Below are 20,102 nucleotides of genomic sequence, written 5' to 3'. Positions count from 1 at the left end.
AGAAGGTGAGAACAGAAAATTTTTTTCTCTTTAAAGTTTACTGAATGGGAAGTCTTTCTTAGCTCAGTGACTAATCTTCTTTAAAATATCTCTCCCAATCCTTACAATCTTCATGAGTCCAAAGGACTGCTACATTATCCCTAAATGCTAATATCTTTAGCACTGCACTCTACATGTGGCAGAAGGTTCAAAGATCGGGGAAATAAAATTATTTCTAAGCAGGGAATTTGTATGCTTAGATTTATATGTAATTAGGATAAAGCTGAAACTCTTGCTTAGTCATTCAAAATTCTCCACCATCTGGGGTCATCCAGTCTTTCTAATCTTATCTCCTAACCAAGGTGTCATCAACTCATCATTGTTTCTCACCCTGCATATCCAAATCTAATATTTTGATTTACTTTCATAAGATCTCTTGCATATATTGTTTCTTTTCTTTGATACTAGGATGATGCAAGCCCTTACCTCCTCAATCCTGGACTATTTGCAATAGTTCATCTTCCACTGAAGCTATCAAAATGATCTTTCCACAATTCAGTTTTGACCATGTTACTCCTCTCACCTCCCCAATCAATATAGAATATAAAATATTTTGTTTGATTTCAACACACTTATTGATACTCTATCAAACAACTTAACTTCAAAGTCCATCAATTTATTCACTCACAATGACCCCACTTTACAAATGGACCTCAGGCATACAAAGCTGATCCATATCCTCGGTCTTATCATTCCCCACAAATATTCCACTTCCATGCTCATGAAAGCATAAATTCCCTTATCTGATTACAATCTATTATCATTCTGCTTCTCCCTCTCCCTTATACTTTGTCCATACTGTAATCTTCAATCACTTTACTTCTTATTTCTCTCCCAGATCATAGTCCCTATATTGGTTTTATTCTTTTCATTTCCCCATCTTAAATTCCTGGTGATTCAATTCTGGGTGAGTCAGTTTAACTTTATATTGTCCTGTCCCTTATTCTTACATTGCTGGACTAAGCCTCAGCCTTCAACATTTGCTACCTTTGTTCCTATACACAAGCTGTTTGAATGCATTCAACATTCAGTGAAAATAATGAAATCATTCTGTCTAGGTATACATATTTATGATAAAGTTATTATTATGATATAATTTATATATAAATTTATGATAAATAACCTAAACTTGGCCCTACCTAAAGCAAGGCAATTCTTTTTACACATCTTTGGTTAATTCACAATCCCATTCACTACAACAGCTTTTCCAAACCTTTCATCTCTCTTCAAGCTTATCATGGTTTCCCGTTTCTATGCCCCACTAAAAAAAAAAAAAAAAATTGCTAAGTATTTTACTTAGAACAAACAAAAAACTGAAGTCACTTGGTAAAAACTTCCTCTTCTTTTTTCTTCCTCATCTTATATCGCCTACATGCCTTTTATCCCTAACTCCTTCTTCACTCTTTGCACATGAAGAGATGGCCCTTTTCCTTGGCAAGGCATAAACAAGTGATCTCATTCCATCTTGTTTTCTCTAGTGCATTGTTCCCTCTATCATCTCTACTTTTTACTTTCTCCATATGTTCGATATCTCTCTGTTTATTGGATGCTCATGTCTCCCTTATTCTTATAAAAACAAAAACAAAAAACCCTCATTTGATCCATTACATCTCTCTTCCCTTTAATAGTGAAATGCTTTCAGAAGAATGGCTATAATGTTTCCACTTTCTTCTCTCACTCTTAACTCTCTTCAATATTTCTTTTGATGAATTCCTGAAACTGCTCCCTCCAGAGTTTCTAATGATATCTTAGCCATTTCAAATAACTCATCCTTCTTGACCACTTTGCAGCCTTTGATACTGTTAATTATCCTTTTTTTTTGATACTCTCTTTTCTCTAAATTTTCATGATACTTTTCTCTTTTTGTTGTCATTTTACCTGTCTGACTGATATTTCTCAGTCTTTTCTGCTGATTCTTCATCGAGATCATATCTACTAAGTTTGGGCATCCCATAAGATGCTTTTCCTGGGGATTCCTTTTCTCCCTATATATCATTTTATTTGATAATCTTATTAATTCCAAAGGATTCAGTTATCATCTCTATGCTGATGATTCTCAGATGTACTTATCTAACCCCAAACTGTCTGTTAATCTCCAGTCTTTCATTTCTGACTGCCTATTGGATATCTTGATGTGGAAGTATTATAAACATCTTAAGCTCAACATGTCCAAAACTGAACTCATTGTATTTCCTCTATTCTTCCTTTCAAATTTCCCTGTTGCTGTTAAGGACATCACCATCTTACCAATAATCCAGGCTTCCAACATAAGTAAAGTTCTCAACTTCTTACTGTCTTTCCACCCCTGTATCCAAACTATTATTAAGCCTGCTGATTTTGCCTTTTTACATCTTTTCCATATATCCTCTTCTTTCTTCTGACATGGGTTCAGGCCCTCATCACCTCATGCCTAGACTGTTTCAATATAGCCTGCTGATTGGTATCCCTGCCACAATACTTCAGGTTCTTCCCAACCAGCTTTCAAAGAGATCTTCCTAAAATTCATATCTGACCCCCATCCTCATTCTGATTCAATAAACTCCAGGGGCTTCCTATCACTTCAAGGATCAATTATAAACTCTTCTGTTTTGTGTTCAAAGACCTCCATAACCTGTTGCTCCCTACCTTTTCCTTTCCATCACATATTCTGAAATTCAATGACATTACCCTACTTGTTGATCCTTAAACAAGACATTTCATTTTCTGACACCAGGCCTAGAATGTTCTCCTTTCTCAATTTTGTTTACCTGGCTTACCTGGTTTCCTTCAAATCTTGGCTAAAATCTCACACTCTATAGAAATCCTTTCCTATATTGTAGAGGGCCACAGATAGTGGGGAATCCTGGGTGAGGTATAAGACCTTTTAGTCCAATAAGGAACCCTGTTGATATGTCTGTTTTGGCTCCTCATCCTTACCTAAGGGCGTCTCAGCCTTCCTGAGATGTCAGGGAGCATGACAACCTGGGTTGTCCTTGAAGCAGAATTATACTAACATGGCATAGAAACATCTGCACACAATAGCAAGTTGTTTATGTGGTCCCAAATGTGTAGTATATAGTTAGCGCATGTGTAGTATTCTATAGTTATGTAAGTATTACATAAGTATGGGGTATTTAAGGCTGAGAATTTTTTGAATAAACGGACTCCTGTATGACCATCCTCATGAGTTCTACCTCATCACTCTTCACCCAAGATCAGGATTCAGGTTGATACTGAATCCTCCTGTGAACAGGGCCAGACAATTGGCACCCAATTGAGAGGAGGGTATATACCAGCTCAGTTGACAGGAACAGTACAGGTTTGGGTGAGGAATCCCTGGAGTACCCAGGAACAGTAAATTTAAATGGGAATGGGAAGATTTGGAAAGAACTAATCCAGTCACTTTGGTTTTCCAGTTAAAATGGGGCAAGTGCTAATAAAAGAGTCTGCCTCTCAAGGGAAGTATGGAAAATGCTTGTTTAGATTAAGAGCGAGGTTTGTTAGTAACTCAGAAGCAGATCACTGAGTTCTTTAATATTGTGAAATGCATGTCTCCATAATTCCATAAAGAGATGTTGGAACCAGAGAAGTAGAAGATAGTGAAAGAACAACTAACCCATATTATGGGTCCTGGCTCAATCCCCAAGCACACATTCCTTATGTACAATGTAATAAAATTGGCTTTGAGAGATACCACATATTATCCAAAAAAAAAAAAAAAATGGCTTTTAGAGTAGGGTACCAAACAAAGGAGGATGAGGAAAATAAACAAAAAGAAGGTGCCAACAATTCTAAAGGATGTGGCACATTAAATAAAGACAAAGACGATGAACTGAAGTTTGAGGGGCCTGCCATTTCTCATTTCTCAGCCTGCTTATACTTCCCCCTGTGCTTGTACCCCAGGTGTATTCTCTGCTTCCTGACCCACAAATTTTTCATCCTCCTCTCTCAACTCTGCCTTCATGGATGCCAGACGGGAGAATAGAAGGAGCAGTGGCCCTATTGGCACCTCCAGTGCAGCTATCTTGTCCTCCTTCTATGTCCCGATTACAGGAGACACTGGTTAAGGGAAAGGAGGAAGGATGGGATATATTTGGATTGAGAATGGAGGCATATCCTGTAATTGAAGAACGAGAGCCCAATGGGCCTCTAAGTCAAATCTAGAGAAGACACATTCCTTTTAATCTAGAAGTTATCAAAGACCTGAAAAAGGCTTGCGCTCTTTATGGGTCTACATCATTTTATGTTAAAATTCTGTTAGAGAATTTGGCTTATGAAATCCTTACCCTTAATGATTGGAAATTATAGCAAAAACATGTTTAGAACCTGGTTGTGGCTTTCTGAGTATGCTGAACATAAGCCCAATGAAATAGGTAGCCTGGAGTTATTAGTTACTTTTGACCAACAGGTCTTTATGCAAACACTTTAGCACAGATTAATTACCCTTTGGCAGCATATGAGGATATATGAGGTACCCTCCCAGGAAGGCTTAATGAATTTTTTGCCAATTTTGTGGGGTGTCTGCAGGCAGACATCATACAAACCATTGGAGAAAATGAAGCAACAGAAATTATAAGACAAATTGCTAGAGAAAATGTTAATGAGCATTGTAGAAGAATTATACTAGGACTAAAAAAGAATGCCACTTTAGAAATGCCACTTTAGATGAGATCATAAGGTGCTGTGCCATAGTGGACACACATACCTCTTATGCCCAGATAGGCTTTTCAAGACCTAAAGATGGGAAAGATGACCCTCCCAGCCCAATCAGGCCAAAGCCTTATTCCTTATCTAGTGCTTGTGGCTAGAATCTTATTGAAGGCCATTAAACAAGTAATATAATTATCTAGTATAGGACCTAACAAATATACAAATTAATATATGTTGTGAAATCATCCCAGAGCAGCAAATTTTACTGGCTATAGCTCCAAATTTTTTGCATGGGTCCCCCTTAAGGATAGCCTACCCAATTAGGCTATGGATTTTTGAAGAAAAAATTTCTAAGATCCCTCTTAAAGGATCAATCATCTTTACAGATGTGTTCAAATATAACATTTGTGCTGTATAGTCTCCTGACTTAGCTATAAAAAGAATAGTCAGAACTTCCTTTCAGTCCATTCAGCAGAATGAGTTGTATGCATTTATTTATTTATTTTCCCAGGAGATATAAATATAATATCTGATATAATATCTGATTTTGCTTATTCAGTAAGTATGGTACAAAGAATTGCCAAAGCCCAGATAACATTTGTAGACTCTAACATATATCAGCTTTTTAAGAAACCTAGGAGCAAGTGAGAAGCCACTCAGGTTAAGTATTACCTCTTTCATATCCTTTCTCATATTGGTCTTCCAGGATCTATTTTTTATGGGAACTTGAAGGCAGATTCTTTTCTCACTATGTTAGCCAATACTCCCCTATTTCAGGATGCCCAAGAATCTCATTCTAAATATCATGTGGCTGCACGAGTTTTATGTCTGTAGTTTGGGATAACAAAAGAGGAAGCTAGGAGCATAGTAAAAGCTTATACAACTTGCCTCCCTTTCCACGTTCCTATGTTCCCTCCAGGGAATAATCCTCACGGTTTGAGGCCTAATGAAATTTGGCAGATGGATGTGAGCCACTATATATCTTTTCGCCATCTGTCATTTATCCATGTTGTCATGGATACCTTCTTAGGATTTATTTTTGCAGTTATGGACGTGCCACAAGCGAAAAAAACAGATAATGGACCTGCATGTACCCTAAATATACTTTTAAACATTTCATACATTTTTGTGCATAGTATCAGATTTCACACCACTGGCATATCCTTCAATCCTCAGACAGGCAATAGTAGAGAGGAAAAACAGAGATATCAAGATGCTCCTCCAAAAACAAAAGAGAGGGGGAGCCACAGGTAACCTTAGAGAACTTCTAAACTGAGCTCTTTATACTATTAATTTTTCGATTTTTGATAAAGATGCACTAGCTCTGGCAGACAGGTTTCATAATCCATCCTAAGAGAAATGTCCAGTGCAAGCAGTTCTGGTATCTTTAGATAATTGTCAGGTGATGGGAAGATCCAGAGATTAGTGAATGGAAGGGACCAGACAAACTACTTGGGGCAGAAGGTTTGCTTGTGTCTCTACCTATGGAGGAGGATTCTGAAGGGTGCTGACACGCCATATTTGCCTTGTCCATCAGAGAGAGACGAAAAAAGAGAAGACCCTTGAAATAAAGGAGAAGACCCAAGAAACACTGAGTGGCTCCATCTCTGACTCTATCTGCCACTGAAAGAGTATGGCTGTTAGCCCTACGTGTATGGCAATTGGCTAAAGAATATTACCATGATATAAAAATAATTGCTAATGAGACTGCAGGAATCATTGGATTCCCTGGTACATGAAATAAGGGACAATAGATTGGCTTTGGACTATTTCTTGGCTGCTGAGGAGGTATATGTGTGGTTGTGAATTCCTCTTGTTGTATTAATATCAATAACTCACAATAAGTGATCACAAATGTACATTAGTTACATGAGGTGGCTCACTGGATGAGAAATGCAAGACAATAGTTATTTTCTTTATCTTGTTTTGGGGAGTCATAGAAGTCTTTTATAGTATCTTGTTTATTCATCTTGTTTGTTATATTACTACTTGCCTGTGTGATTCCTCCCATGTTGAAACTTGTTATCTACTGTTTTATGTTATCTACTGATGTATACCTGCTTCAATTAAAACAAAAAGTAAGAGAGAAATGTAGAGGGCCATAAATATTGAAGAACCTTGGGTGAGGTATAAGAAGACCCTTTAGTCCAATAAAAGGAACCCTGTTGATGTGTTTGATTCCCCCTTCCCCCTCCCCCCCGCCCAGGGGCATTTCAGTCTTCCTAAGAAGTCAGGGGGTGTGACAACCTGTGTTGTACTTGAAGCAGAGTTAGGCTATCGTGACAAAGAAACATCTGCCCACAATACCAAGTTGTTTATGTGATTCCACATGCGCAATATGTAAGTATAGGATATATATTATATAAGGCTAAGGATTTTTTGAATAAATGAACTCCTGTTTGACCATCCTCATGAGTTCTATTTCATCACTCCTCGCCCATGATCAGGATTGGGCTAGTACTGAAATCCTCCCATGAGCAGGTCCAGACACTATCCCAATAATTCCAGTACTTTCTCTTTATTGATTATCTCCAATTTATCCTATATATATCTTGTTTATACATAGTTGTTTGCATGTTGTTTCTCCCACTATGAGAGCTTCCTGTGTATCCTACAGGACTATCCTGTATATGCTAATATTTAATAAATGGTTATTGATTATTAGTGATTATTGATTGGTATTAAGCACTCACTATGGGGGCATCTAGGTGGCACAGTGGATAGTGTGCTGGTCTTAGCATCAGGAGGAATTGAGTTAAAATCCAGCCTCAGACACTTTTACTAGCTGTATGATCCTGCACAAGTCATTTAGCCTTGTTTACCTCAATTCTTTATTTGTAAAGTGAGATGTCAAAGGAAATAGCAAAACAATTCCAGTACCTTTGTCAAGAAAACCTCAAATCAAGTCACATTGAGACTTACTGAGAAGCAAGATAGTATGGACAGATCTGCACTTTTAAAAAATCCCTTTAGCAGATTAATTGAGGATAGGTTGAATTGAGGATTTAGTGGAGTCTCTTTTCTTTTTTTTTTAATTTTTAAATTAATTTTATAATTATAATATTTTTGACAGTACATATGCATAGTTAATTTTTTTTTTAACACCATTATCCCTTGCACTCCCTTCTGTTCCGAATTTTCGCCTCCTTCCCTCTACCCCCTCCCCTAGATGGCAGGCATTCCCATACATATTAAATATGCTATAGTATATACTAGATACAATATATGTGTGTGCAAAACCAAATTTTTTTGTTGTTTTGTTGTTGCAAAGGAAGAATTGGATTCACAAGGTAAAAATAACCTGGGAAGAAAAACAAAAATGCAAACAATTTACATTCATTTCCCAGTGTTCCTTCTCTGGGTGTAGCTGATTCTGACCATCATTAGTCAATTGTATCTGTAGTAGCACTACTGAATCAAAGAGTATGCACAGTTTGATAACTTTTGGTGCACAATTCCATATTGCTCTCCAGAATGGCTGGATTCTTTCACAACTCCACCAACAATGCATCAGTGTCCCAGTTTTCCCACATCCCCTCCAACAATTCATCATTATTTGTTCCTGTCATCTTAGCTAATCTGACAGGTGTGTAGTGGTATCTCAGAGTTGTCTTAATTTGCATTTCTCTGATCAATAGTGATTTGGAACATATGAATGGAAATAGTTTCAATTTCATCGTCTGAAAATTGTTCATATCCTTTGACCATTTATCAATTGGAGAATGGCTTGATTTCTTATAAATTAGAGTCAATTCTCTGTATATTTTGGAGATGAGGTCTTTATCAGAACCTTTAATTGTAAAAATGTTTTCCCAGTTTATTGCTTCCCTTCTAATCTTATCTGCATTCGTTTTGTTTCTACAAAAACTTTTCAATTTGATATAATCAAAATTGTCTATTTTGTGATTAGTAATGATCTCTAGTTCTCCTTTGGTCACAAATTCCTTTCTCTTCCACAAGTCTGAGAGGTAAACTATCATATGTTCTTCTAATTTATTTATGACCTCGTTCTTTATGCCTAAATCATAGACCCATTTTGATCTTATCTTAGTATGTGCTGTTATGTGTGGGTCCATGCCTAGTTTCTGCCATACTAATTTCCCGTTTTCCCAACAGTTTTTGTCAAATAATGAATTCTTATCCCAAAAGTTGGGGTCTTTGGGTTTGTCAACCACTAGATTGCTATAGTTATTCACTATCTTGTCCTGTGAACCTAACCTATTCCACTAATCAACTAGTCTATTTCTTAGCCAATACCAAATGGTTTTGGTGACTGCTGCTTTATAATATAGCTCTACATCAGGTACAGCTAGGCCACCTTCATTTGATTTTTTTTTCATTAATTCCCTTGAAATTCTCTACCTTTTGTTCTTCCATATGAATTTTGTTGTTATTTTTTCTAAGTCATTAAAATAGTTTCTTGGGAGTCTGATTGGTATAGCACTAAATAAATAGATTAGTTTAGGGAGTATTGTCATTTTTATTATATTTGCTTATCCTATCCAAGAGCACTTATTATTTTTCCAATTATTAAATCTTACTTTATTTTTGTGGCAAGGGTTTTGTAATTTTGCTCATATAATTCCTGACTTTCCTTTAGAAGATAGATTCCCAAATATTTTATACTATGGACTGTTACTTTGAATGGAATTTCTCTTTGTATTTCTTGCTGTTGGATTGTGTTGGTAATGTATACAAATGCTGAGGATTTCTGTGGATTTATTTTGTATCCTGCAACTTTGCTAAAGTTATGAATTATTTCTAATAGCTTTTTAGCAGAATCTTTGGGGTTCTCTAAGTATACCATCATATCTTCTGCAAAGAATGATAGTTTAGTTTCTTCATTACCTACTTTAATTCTTTTAATCTCTTTCTTGACTCTTATTGCCGAGGGTAGCATTTCTAATACAATATTGAATAGTAATGGTGATAGTGGGCAACCTTGTTTCACTCCTGATTTTATTGGGAAAGGTTCCAGTTTATTGCCATTACATATGTTTACTGACAGTTTTAAATATATGCTCCTGATTATTTTGAAGAATAGTCCATTTATTCCTATACTCTCAAGTGTTTTTAGTAGGAATGGATGTTGGATTTTGTCAAATGCTTTTTCTGCATCTATTGAGATGATCATATGGTTTTTATTAATTTGATTATTAATATGGTCAATTGTACTAATAGTTTTCCTAATATTAAACCAGCCCTGCATTCCTGGTATGAATCCTACTTGATCATAGTGTATTATCCTGGGGATGATTTTCTGTAGTCTTTTTGCTAATATCTTATTTAAGATTTTAGCATCAATATTCATTAGGGAGATTGGTCTATAATTTTCTTTCTCTGTTTTCTACCTGCCTGGTTTAGGTATCAGTACCATGTCTGTGTCATAAAAGGAATTTGGTAGGACTCCTTCAATCCTTATTTTTTCAAAGAGTTTATATAGCATTGGAGTTAATTGTTCTTTAAATGTTTGGTAGAATTCACATGTAAATCCATCTGGTCCTGGGGATTTTTTCTTAGAGAGTTGGTTAATAGCTTGTTCTATTTCTTTTTCTGAAATGGGACTATTGAGACAATTTACGTCTTCCTCTGTTAATCTGGGCAAGCTATATTTTTGAAGGTATTCTTCCATTTCATTTAAGTTATAGAATTTATTGATATAAAGTTGGGCAAAGTAACTTCTAATAATTGTTCTTTTTTCCTCTTCATTAAGTGGTGAGTTCTCCCTTTTCATTTTTAAGACTAACAATTTGATTTTCCTCTTTCCTTTTTTTAATCAGATTTACTAAGGGTTGTCTATTTTGTTGGTTTTTTCATAGAACCAACTCTTAGTTTTATTAATTAATTCAATAGGTTTTTTTTTTTTTGCTTTCAAGTTTATTAATCTCTCCTTTTATTTTTAGAATTTCAAGTTTCGTGTTTGTCTGGGGATTTTTAATTTGTTCCTTTTCTAGTCTTTTTAGCTGTAAGCCCAATTCATTGACCTTCTCTTTCTCTATTCTATGCAAGTAGGCCTCTAGAGATATAAAATTTCCCCTTATTACTGCTTTGGCTGTATCCCCACATTTTGGTATTTTGGTTTTATTGTCATTTTCTTGGGTGAAGTTATTAATTATGTCTATGATTTGCTGTTTCACCCAATCATTCTTTAGTATGAGATTATTTAGTTTCCAATTATTTTTTGGTCTATTTTCCCCTGGCTTTTTATTGACTGTAATTTTCATTGCATCGTGGTCTGAAAAGGATGCATTTACCATTTCTCCCTTACTGCATTTGATTTTGAGGTTTTTATGTGCCAATATAAGGTCAATTTTTGCATAGGTTTCATGAACTGCTGAAAAGAAAGTGTACTCCTTTCTGTCTCCATTTAGCTTTCTCCAAAGATTTATCATATAAAACTTTTTTAGTATTCTATTTACCTCTTTGACTTCTTTCTTATTTATTTTGGGGTTTGACTTATCTAATTCTGAGAGTGCAAAATTGAGATCTCCCACTATTATAGTTTTGCTGTCTAGTTCTTCTTGCAGGTCTCTTAATTTCTCTTTTAAGAATTTAGAAGCTATACCACTTAGTGCATATATGTTTAATATTGATACTGCTTCATTATCTATGCTACCCTTTAGCAAGCTATTAATTAGATCAATTTTTGCTTTTGCTTGATCTAAGATGAGATTGGCTACCCCTGCTTTTTTGGCTTCCCCTGAAGCAGAGTAGATTCTGCTCCAACCTTTTACCTTTATTCTGTATGTGTCACCCTGTTTCAGGTGTGTTTCCTGTAAACAACATATTGTAGAATTCTGGCTTTTAATCCAATCTGCTAACTGCTTCCTATTTCTTTAGGGGAGTTTATCCCATTCACATTTATGGTTTAAATGACTAATTCTGTATTGCTTGCCATCATGTTAACCTCTGCTTATGCTTTTCTCCTTTCCTTCCCCCTTACTCCCCTCCCCAGTATTAAACTTGTGAGCACCACTTGCTTCTCACAGCCCTCCCTTTTTAGTATCCCTCCACCACCTTAGAGTTCCTTCCCCTATTTTACCCCTTTTCCTCACAATTTCTGTATTCCCTTCCCCTTAGCTTACTCCTTCCCTTTTCACTTTCCCCCTCCCACTTTTCAATGAACTGGAAGGAATTTCACCATAAATCGAATATGTCTATATTTTTCTCTTTAAGTCAATTCTACTGAGAATATGATACACAATATGTTCATCTCCCTCCATTCTTTCTCTCAGATATAATAGATTACCTTTGCCTCTTCATGAGATGTAGTACCCCCACTTTACCCTTTTTTATGATATAATTTCCACCTCTAGTTTCTAGAACAAATTATACATGTGTTCTTTATATATCTTTATGACAGAAATACAGTTCTCAAGATTTCTTTTTACCTTTTTATAAATCTCTTGACTTCTGTATTTGGAAATCAAATTTTTTGTTTAGATTATTTGAGTCTTTTTTCATTAACATCAACCCAATCTTGCTTCCAAACTCATCATTGAATCTGAAATTTTATTCTTCAAAATTACCAACAATCTCTTAAATGCTAACATTAAATGCTGACATCTCACAATTTTTTTTCTACATTCTTATCCTTTTGACTTCTTTGTAGCATGACCCTCTTCTTCTTATCTAGGATTGCCATTACTTTTTCCTGGTTCTCCTATTGTCTCCTGGTTCATCATTCAGATCTTCCTCACGTTCCTACCCCTCATCCCAAAAGTGGGTATGTTCCAAGACTCTTCTGTGAGCCTTCTCTTTGTTTTATCCTTTTCTACTTGACTTCATCAACTTCCACAGTTTTATCATCTCTTTACAGGTGACTATATATAGACATAGTCCCAATGTCTGTACTGAGTTCTGCTCCCAAAACACCATTTGCATACTGGACATTTCAAACTAGATGTCAACAACTTCTTTATTTCTGAAAAATGTATCACTCTCCTTCTAGATGTCATGATTCACAATCTAAGTATTTTTCTTGACACTTTACTTTTTCTTCATTTCACATTTTCAATCTATGTCTACAGCATCTTTTGCAACATATCCAATCTCTTTCCTAGACTTTTGCAATGTTTTTGTAATTGGTCTATTTTTCTAAAGCCTGTCTCCTCTCCCATCCATTCTGTAATTAATGGTCAATTTTCCCCTAAATGCAGATCTGACCATGTTACTTCCCTATTTAAACTCCAGTGGCTCCCTGTGGCTTCTAGAACAAGATAGAATATGTTTTACATATAAAGGTTTACCATCTGGCCCCAGCTAATATTTCTAGCCTCTTTATAGTACCGTCTGCAAAAAGCTTCCCCTCACCCCTTCATTATAACTTTGTGATTTTCTTCCTTAAATTAATTCATATTTGTTTAATATGATTTCTATAGATTTATCCGCTTATACATATATGTATACACACATGTTGTCTTTCCCAATAGAAAGTAAGCTCCTTGGAAGTACAGACTTTTTTTTTTTTTTGGTTTTTATATCACATGTACCTGACATACTCTATGTACTTAATAAATGCTTGCTTATTGATATAGGCAAAGCCACTCTTTTAGTTGCTTACAAAGAAATATAAAAGACCCTCTTAGGCTCCTACCTTATAGGAATATATCATTTAGAGAAGTAAGATTTACATAGGAAAATTTAAGTGGACAATGAGTAAATAAATATTCTGCTACAGAGGGAGACATCTCAGAGAAATAGGATTCAAACTGGATCTTTAAGCATTAGATATGCATGCTGTCAGAGGGAAAGCTCTAAAGATGAGTAAGTAGTCTTAAACTAGTAATATGAAACTCATAGAGAAAAGGATCCTTGCCATTTTCCAATTACATTTTAAACTGGTCCAAGTTATATTTATGAACCTCAGGAAGTCCTTGGGTCCTTGGCTTGTAGGATAATTAAGGGATAATGAATAGATTAAATCAGATGCATTGTGATGATGAAATCTGAAATGGCTAAGAAAATTCCTTCTTATAAAAATACTATAAATAGCAAAGAAACTACAGGCAAACGGGACAATTTTGTTACTGCCTTGCAGTAAACAGTTAATATATTAAAATCTATACATAATAGATTATGTGTTATAATTGTTATGGGTTCAATTGTAGTCACACGGTTCATATAGATTAGGATAAATAATATTCATAAATCAAAACTCATACTGGGTCTTTTTCTACACTATGATTCATTTCTCTGGCCCCTCAAACATACATACATTTGAGTTCTATTCTAGGGAAATCTCCAAAATAAAATTTAATTATGGCTCATGACTAGGATTTGACAAATATGGTTAACAGGGTCTGCAAACCCAAAAGGATTTTAGGTGTCCCTGTGTAATGCCAGAGAAACTGAGGCAAGATAGAGATTAAACAGTTTTTAAATATTAATTGGAGAGTTTAATTGACTGGGCAGGACTCTCATCTCAAAGTATCCAGTAATGAAGGGGGAATGATGAACACTTTTAAAGCTTTTCAGACAAAGGAAAGGAAGAAGAGCGGGAAAAGTTAGAAGCCTTGGTTCTGTCAGGATGGGGGGAGACTATAAATCTTTACTAAAAGCCAGAGTCAGAATGTTTGAATAACAAAAGTAAAGATGTCAGTAAAGTATCTGAGATAGTCTTATCTTCTGGAATATTTTAGAGGGGCAGTGTCATAAATTCTTGGGGGCAGAAGGAGCTAGGAGCCAGAAAGTCTGATCTGCTCCTCCTCTCCCATTGACAATTTAAAACCTCAGAGCAAATGGTCCTCAGTCTTATGAACCAGGGTGGGTTTTACAACTTAGGGGACTGAGGCAGAACAGTTAAGGAAACTGAGATAGAACAATTCAGGGAAACTCAGTCAGGACAATGAGGGAAACTAGTGCAGGGAAACTGAGGTAGAACAGTTCAAGGAGACTGTGGCATAACACCTGCAAAGGACTATATGTTTGTATTGGGACAATTGGTTTTTTGAGTTGAGGTTAACTTCATTACCAGAAGGCTAACTAACAGATATTGATTTTTCCTTTGTCGTTATCAAAAATAAAAGAAATAAACTAAAATGTGAAGAATTTTGATTTGCAATGATAAGGAATGCTAGTATGGAGTTCTGAAATGCCAGCCAGATGAGCAGATTGTAGTTAATTTATAAACTTTGTGGTATTTGGGGGGGAAAAGGGGGAACTTGGGTTCTAATTTTAGAAGTGAACCTGGGCTAAATAACTTCACCTTGAAGAACCTTAGGTTTCCTCCTCTATAAAATTAAAAGGTTGGATTAGATGATCTTGAAAACTACAATGAAGTAGTTGCCGGGAAAAGAGGGGTTTCGGAACCGAATGACCATTTTTGTAAATATAGACCCGACCCTCCCCTCTTTGCGGCTCCCCTCCCCTACGTCCCAAAGTGTATTTCCTGAATCTGCTGGGGAAGTCGAAGAGCCTTTCTTGGGACTTTCAGTGGTTTTGTGGTTTTAACCAGTTCTCCAGTAACGTGATAAGCTCTGACTTAAACTCTGTAATACTATAGTAGTACTACCATTTCGGCTTGTATGTACAGATAATAGGTAATGGGACTTGAGGGAAAGGGGAATTTGGGGTGCTAGTTTTAGAGAGCCCTACTTCAATTCTTCCCCCAAAGCTGCTCGAACTCCCACAGCTGCAACAAATCTGTCTCAGTGCGCAGGCGCCACTGCTGCAGCAATCTTTCCAACTGTAACCCTCCCCCACCATCCGGGTCCTCGTCGACCGCCGGCCCGGGAGCGGGCGCAGTGTCTCCCGAAGCTGGGACCTAATAAAGTTGCACTGAGTGGAAACCGGTCCGCGCCCTGCAAGTGTGCACGGAGCACCGGCGGGGACACTCTCCCCCGCCCCACCCCACCCCCGCCTGCTTTACTTGGTTTGTAAGTGTATTCTATTAACGCGGGGTGGGGAGTGGGGCGCGAGGGGAGACCCCAAGGTCTGTGAGGGATAGACAGCGGCGGCTCCTTCCCAGGCCGCGGCTGCCCTCCCCGCCTCCCTTGATTCTGTCGCGTCGGCTTCCGGGACCCGCTGGGTCGGGCCGTTGACGGATGCAGGCGGCGGGAACACCCGCGAGCCCAGCTCTTGTGCACCCAGGACACTCTTTGTGTGTCCTGTGCCCCACAGCCGAGCCCCGACAAGCACTTTTCTCCTTGTGCCTCAGTATAACAAGCTCCTACTACGTGCCAGGCTCCTAGCGGACCGTTTCAGCCCCGGCTGTCTGGACCCCAGCCTGGGACAGCGCTAGGGCCGGGGAAATGGGACGGGCCCCTTTCCCCCAGGAGAAAGGGGAGTAATTAGTGGAAGGTTTAGAAATCAGGTGGAGTGGGGCCTGGATGGGGCTTCCGATCAGGTCCCTCAAGAGTGGCCAAGAATCATAATAACGGCTCCTGTTCCGAGTGCGCTGCCTCGCCACAGCCGGGAGAGAGGCAAAGCAAACAATAGTATGTCACCAAAAGGAAGGAACGGGAGCCCTGTAATTAAAAATTTTGGGGATATCAATAAGGGCTTGCTTCAAGAGGTCTTGGAGCGGCCTAGCAGGCCCATAGTCTTCTTGCCGGCATGTAAACTCTCGGTCTAGTGGCCGGTGCTCCCCGAATTATGGGGTAAGCAGGGAAAGTCCCTGGTACCGGGAATGTTGCTGGGGAAGGGAGGACAGACTTAACTGCCTTTTCCGGTGTGAGTAGGTAGACCTATATGAAGCCTGATGCTTTAGAGATGCAAAGCTAGAGAGGTTCTTTTTGCACAGTACCATTTCATCCTTTTGAAATCACAGAATTAAGAAAAAAAAAAAAACAGCTGAAAAGACTTTATAGAGATCAACTAGTTAATTTTTATTTGTTTGCTTTACTTAGGCTTACAGTGCTAAAATGATTTACTCAAGGCTATAGTAATATCTCTCCTCCTCTGTTCTGCCCTTAAAGCTCTCCACTTCCGTTGTCCACTTATATCCTCACCCTGGAAGTTTATATCCATTGAAAAGGATTCACATGGGTTCTTTCGGTAATGAAGTTTGATGAATTGATGCAGTTCACCTAACTTCTCACAAATGGCTATCAGTACTTAATAGTTTCACTTAGAGATTGGTCCTCAAAAATTCTGAGGTTATTTCCCTCCGATTTTACTTATTTTCCTCTTAATTTCAGTTCCGTTAGAGACACATTTTTATCTCAAATCTATGATATGCAAACATGTCTATGATTTAGTGGATTTTTGAAGTGTAAACTTTGAACCTTTCATATGGATCCAGTTTTGAATTTGAGCATTCTCTGTATCCAAAAGATTTTTTTTTGATGGCAATTAAAAAGCTGGAGTAAGTATGGATAGCCAGATATTTAGACATCACAAAATTTAGAATTTATAAGTCATCAGGTCTAAAGTCTAACACAATAATGACTTCCACCATAAGAAAGCATAAATGGAGACTAATATATATTTATTTATTTATTATTATTGAGAATACATCTCTTTTAAAGCAATAATCAAGAGTTAACTTGTGGGGAGAAAAATTGGGGGTAATTAATTCACTTCAATTAAATAAATTCCAATTCTGGTTTTGATGGAAAGAGAACACATTGCACTAGTCAGACCAGGAGGTAAGGAATGCCTAGATAACTCTGGGCCAGATCTCTACCTTGATTGCAGAGACTGTTTCCTGACAAGCTGGGAATCTGGGAGAGAAAACAAAAAAAAAGCATTCTTGTCTGCTTGTACATATAAATGGGAGTGGTGCTAACTATATCTTGTTTACCTTAACTTTCTTTGGAAAAAGTTTTGAAGTTTGTTGGGGTGTCATATCTTGCTTGTTCCCCAGCACTGAAAAGTGATGTTATCTAACAGCAAACACTAGCACACACTTTTATTGCAATGAGACTGATAACATTCTTCAACTCAAAGTACTCAGTCTATAACTTGTAGTGATTTGAATGTTAGATTTTCATTTTATCCTAAAAAAAAAGGTTATTCTTTGGCAAGATCAGAAGTATTGTCTTTTCTAAACTGGTCGCTGATGGTTTTAAATTCTTACCTTGTTTTTCCACATTTATCCCAAAATGATTATAAAATTTAAAGTGATAGTTGTATATTTTAAAGTTCAGAAACTTCAAGAAAGCTGTTTACAAATTAACAAGTGCCAGTGAATCATTCTCCCTAAGGATTTCAAAGCATATCAATTTAAAGTTTTAAGATGGTTGATTAATTTTATTCGACATTAATATATAAAGGAGTCATCTTTAAAATGACTATATTTAGATTTGACTTATTTTTTTCATTGATTAATGACAATCTTTACCACCTATACTAATATGCTATATCTTCTCTCCATTCTCACCTTATATCTATCTTTTTATGCACTTATTGTTTGAAAAATAAATCCCTTTAAAATCTTCCTTCCCACAATATTGCAAAGTATATATCCTGCATAGTATATCCTACTTCTTCATTCATTATCACTAGAACTGATAGATAATAAAGCCAGATAAGCATACAAAATTCGTTAAAACATGATATTGTTAGTGTGGAGAGTAGAGGCATGAATAACAAGATAATATATAGAATCATAATTCTTCCTGAGGAGCCTTATTTCTTGTTTTCATTATGAATTCAAACTTTATGGTATAAGTAATCCTTTTTATTCTTTGCAATGGACAGTCTATTGCTTTCTGTAACTTTATATTGGCCAATGGCTGTTTTTTGAAAGTGTTATGTATTTTATATGTAATACATAATAATTATTAAATGAAATATAATATTAAAAAGTGTTTGACTCTTAATTAGCATGTTATTCAGAACTGCAAGGAAATTTGAAGTCTTATAATATTTTAAAGCATTTCATAAGTTTTACGTAAGTTTTGATTTTTCTAAAAGTAAATATTTCCACTATTAAAAAAAGGGTGAAAAATTATTCTTAATAATATTTGTAAAAGCATTTCCTGACTTACAGTTCAATAGATTTGGGTACATTTCATATTGGATTTACATAATGGATCATCTCACCAGGGGACAACAAAAATATCTTACCAGATAGAAAATTTATGAGGCCTAAAGGTAAAAGCTACTTGTTCCAAGATCTCTTGATTTCTAGGCCACTGCTCTTCCTTTTAACACTGATGCCACTTGGTACCTTTTACAATAGAATCTCTTATGGTAGTTTATTATTATACTTGATTTTGCAGTAGAGATTTATTGAATACATTTTATTTAAATAACATGTTAAGGTCTGTATTTAAGAAAGATTATTATAGATAAATTAAATTTGGAAATAATTTACATTCAAAGGTTTTTCACTCAGGTGCTATCCAAATGTTAACTATGGTTAGGTACTTTCTACCAGTAAAATTAAGAGATTATATTTTCTTGCCTCTACACACCTTTGCTTTTAGGCCCTATATTTTGATTGATTTTTTCTTCTTTCCAATTAACTCCTGATCACCCTTTGTATTGATTTCCTTTTGTGAACTTCATATTGAAATTATTTTTTTAATTTCATAATACTTTTCTGGAATTATGTATTACAGCTATCAGGTCTAATCAGGTCTAATCAGGCTGCCCACTCCCCAAAATTTGGGTAAATGAAGTTCTTTTCTTTCCTGAAATTTAAAGTCTTTCTTTTTGGAATCTAGCACATTGGTTAGCACAGAATAGTTCACATTTATATTGTGCTTTGAGGTTTGCCAAAATATTTTATATATATTTTCTTATTTGATTTTCAAAACATGTTTGCTGCTTGATTGTTTTTTAATCTTACACTTTTACTACTCTACTAACTACTCTAACATGTACAGTTACACTAGCTATGTTTAATAATATAAAAGAGTTGGACCTAAAATTAGTTATAAAGGATTTTTAAAATCAGTGATTTCTTAAAAAGATTGGCTTGATTTCTAATGTGAAAGCATAGATTCAGTTTGCATTGTCACTTTTGGGTTGCTCTTCCATTTCTAAAAGATTAGATACATAGAGATCAGTTGTTGTTTTTGTTTGTTTTCCACTAAAATAAATAGTTCAATAATTTTACATTCATTTTGATAATTGCTTTGAACAAATAAATGGACTAAACTAAATTTAAGACTTTGTTCTTATAGAGGGTTTTCCCCTCTGTTTTACTGAGCTTTACCCTGCCTATTTTAGGAGAAAAACATTTTAATACAATTTTTTTTTCCTATGTAATGCTGTAAATGTAAGTAGATTTTATAAACTAGTATTTTCTTATAGCTGGTTATTGACTTTGAAGCCTTGTATATTATATTCTGTCCATCTTATTTTATATAATGTTTTAAAATGATATTGTATGTTATTTTTAGTTTTCTCTTTACTTGATACTTTAGTGTGGTTAGGGGGGAAGGAGGGTTTGTAATTTTCACATTTTATTATTCACATCAGGATATAGCTAGTCCTTTATGCCATCTGCCTTGTAGCTTCTGATGTATGTAAAGGGCTTT

The 20,102-nt window shown here is 36.0% G+C and overlaps 1 protein-coding gene across 3 annotated transcripts in view; it reads left to right on the top strand.

Annotated features, from left to right (window-relative positions):
• Positions 1–15,391: 15,391 nt before the first annotated feature.
• SMAD5 (SMAD family member 5) overlaps positions 15,392–20,102 on the top strand; it is a 44,174-nt gene continuing 39,463 nt past the window's right edge. Inside the window, exon 1 of one of the 3 annotated variants that reach the window (XM_074290866.1) lies at positions 15,392–15,545. The gene's annotated coding sequence lies outside the window, so the exon portion shown is untranslated. Of the gene's footprint in view, positions 15,956–20,102 lie in introns of all 3 variants that reach the window. The other 2 variants (XM_074290867.1, XM_074290865.1) reach the window with 2 other exon arrangements.

The sequence above is a fragment of the Sminthopsis crassicaudata genome, chromosome 2 (genome assembly GCF_048593235.1).
Source record: "Sminthopsis crassicaudata isolate SCR6 chromosome 2, ASM4859323v1, whole genome shotgun sequence".
Lineage (NCBI taxonomy): Eukaryota > Metazoa > Chordata > Mammalia > Dasyuromorphia > Dasyuridae > Sminthopsis > Sminthopsis crassicaudata.
This window is presented reverse-complemented; position numbering and strand designations above follow the sequence as displayed.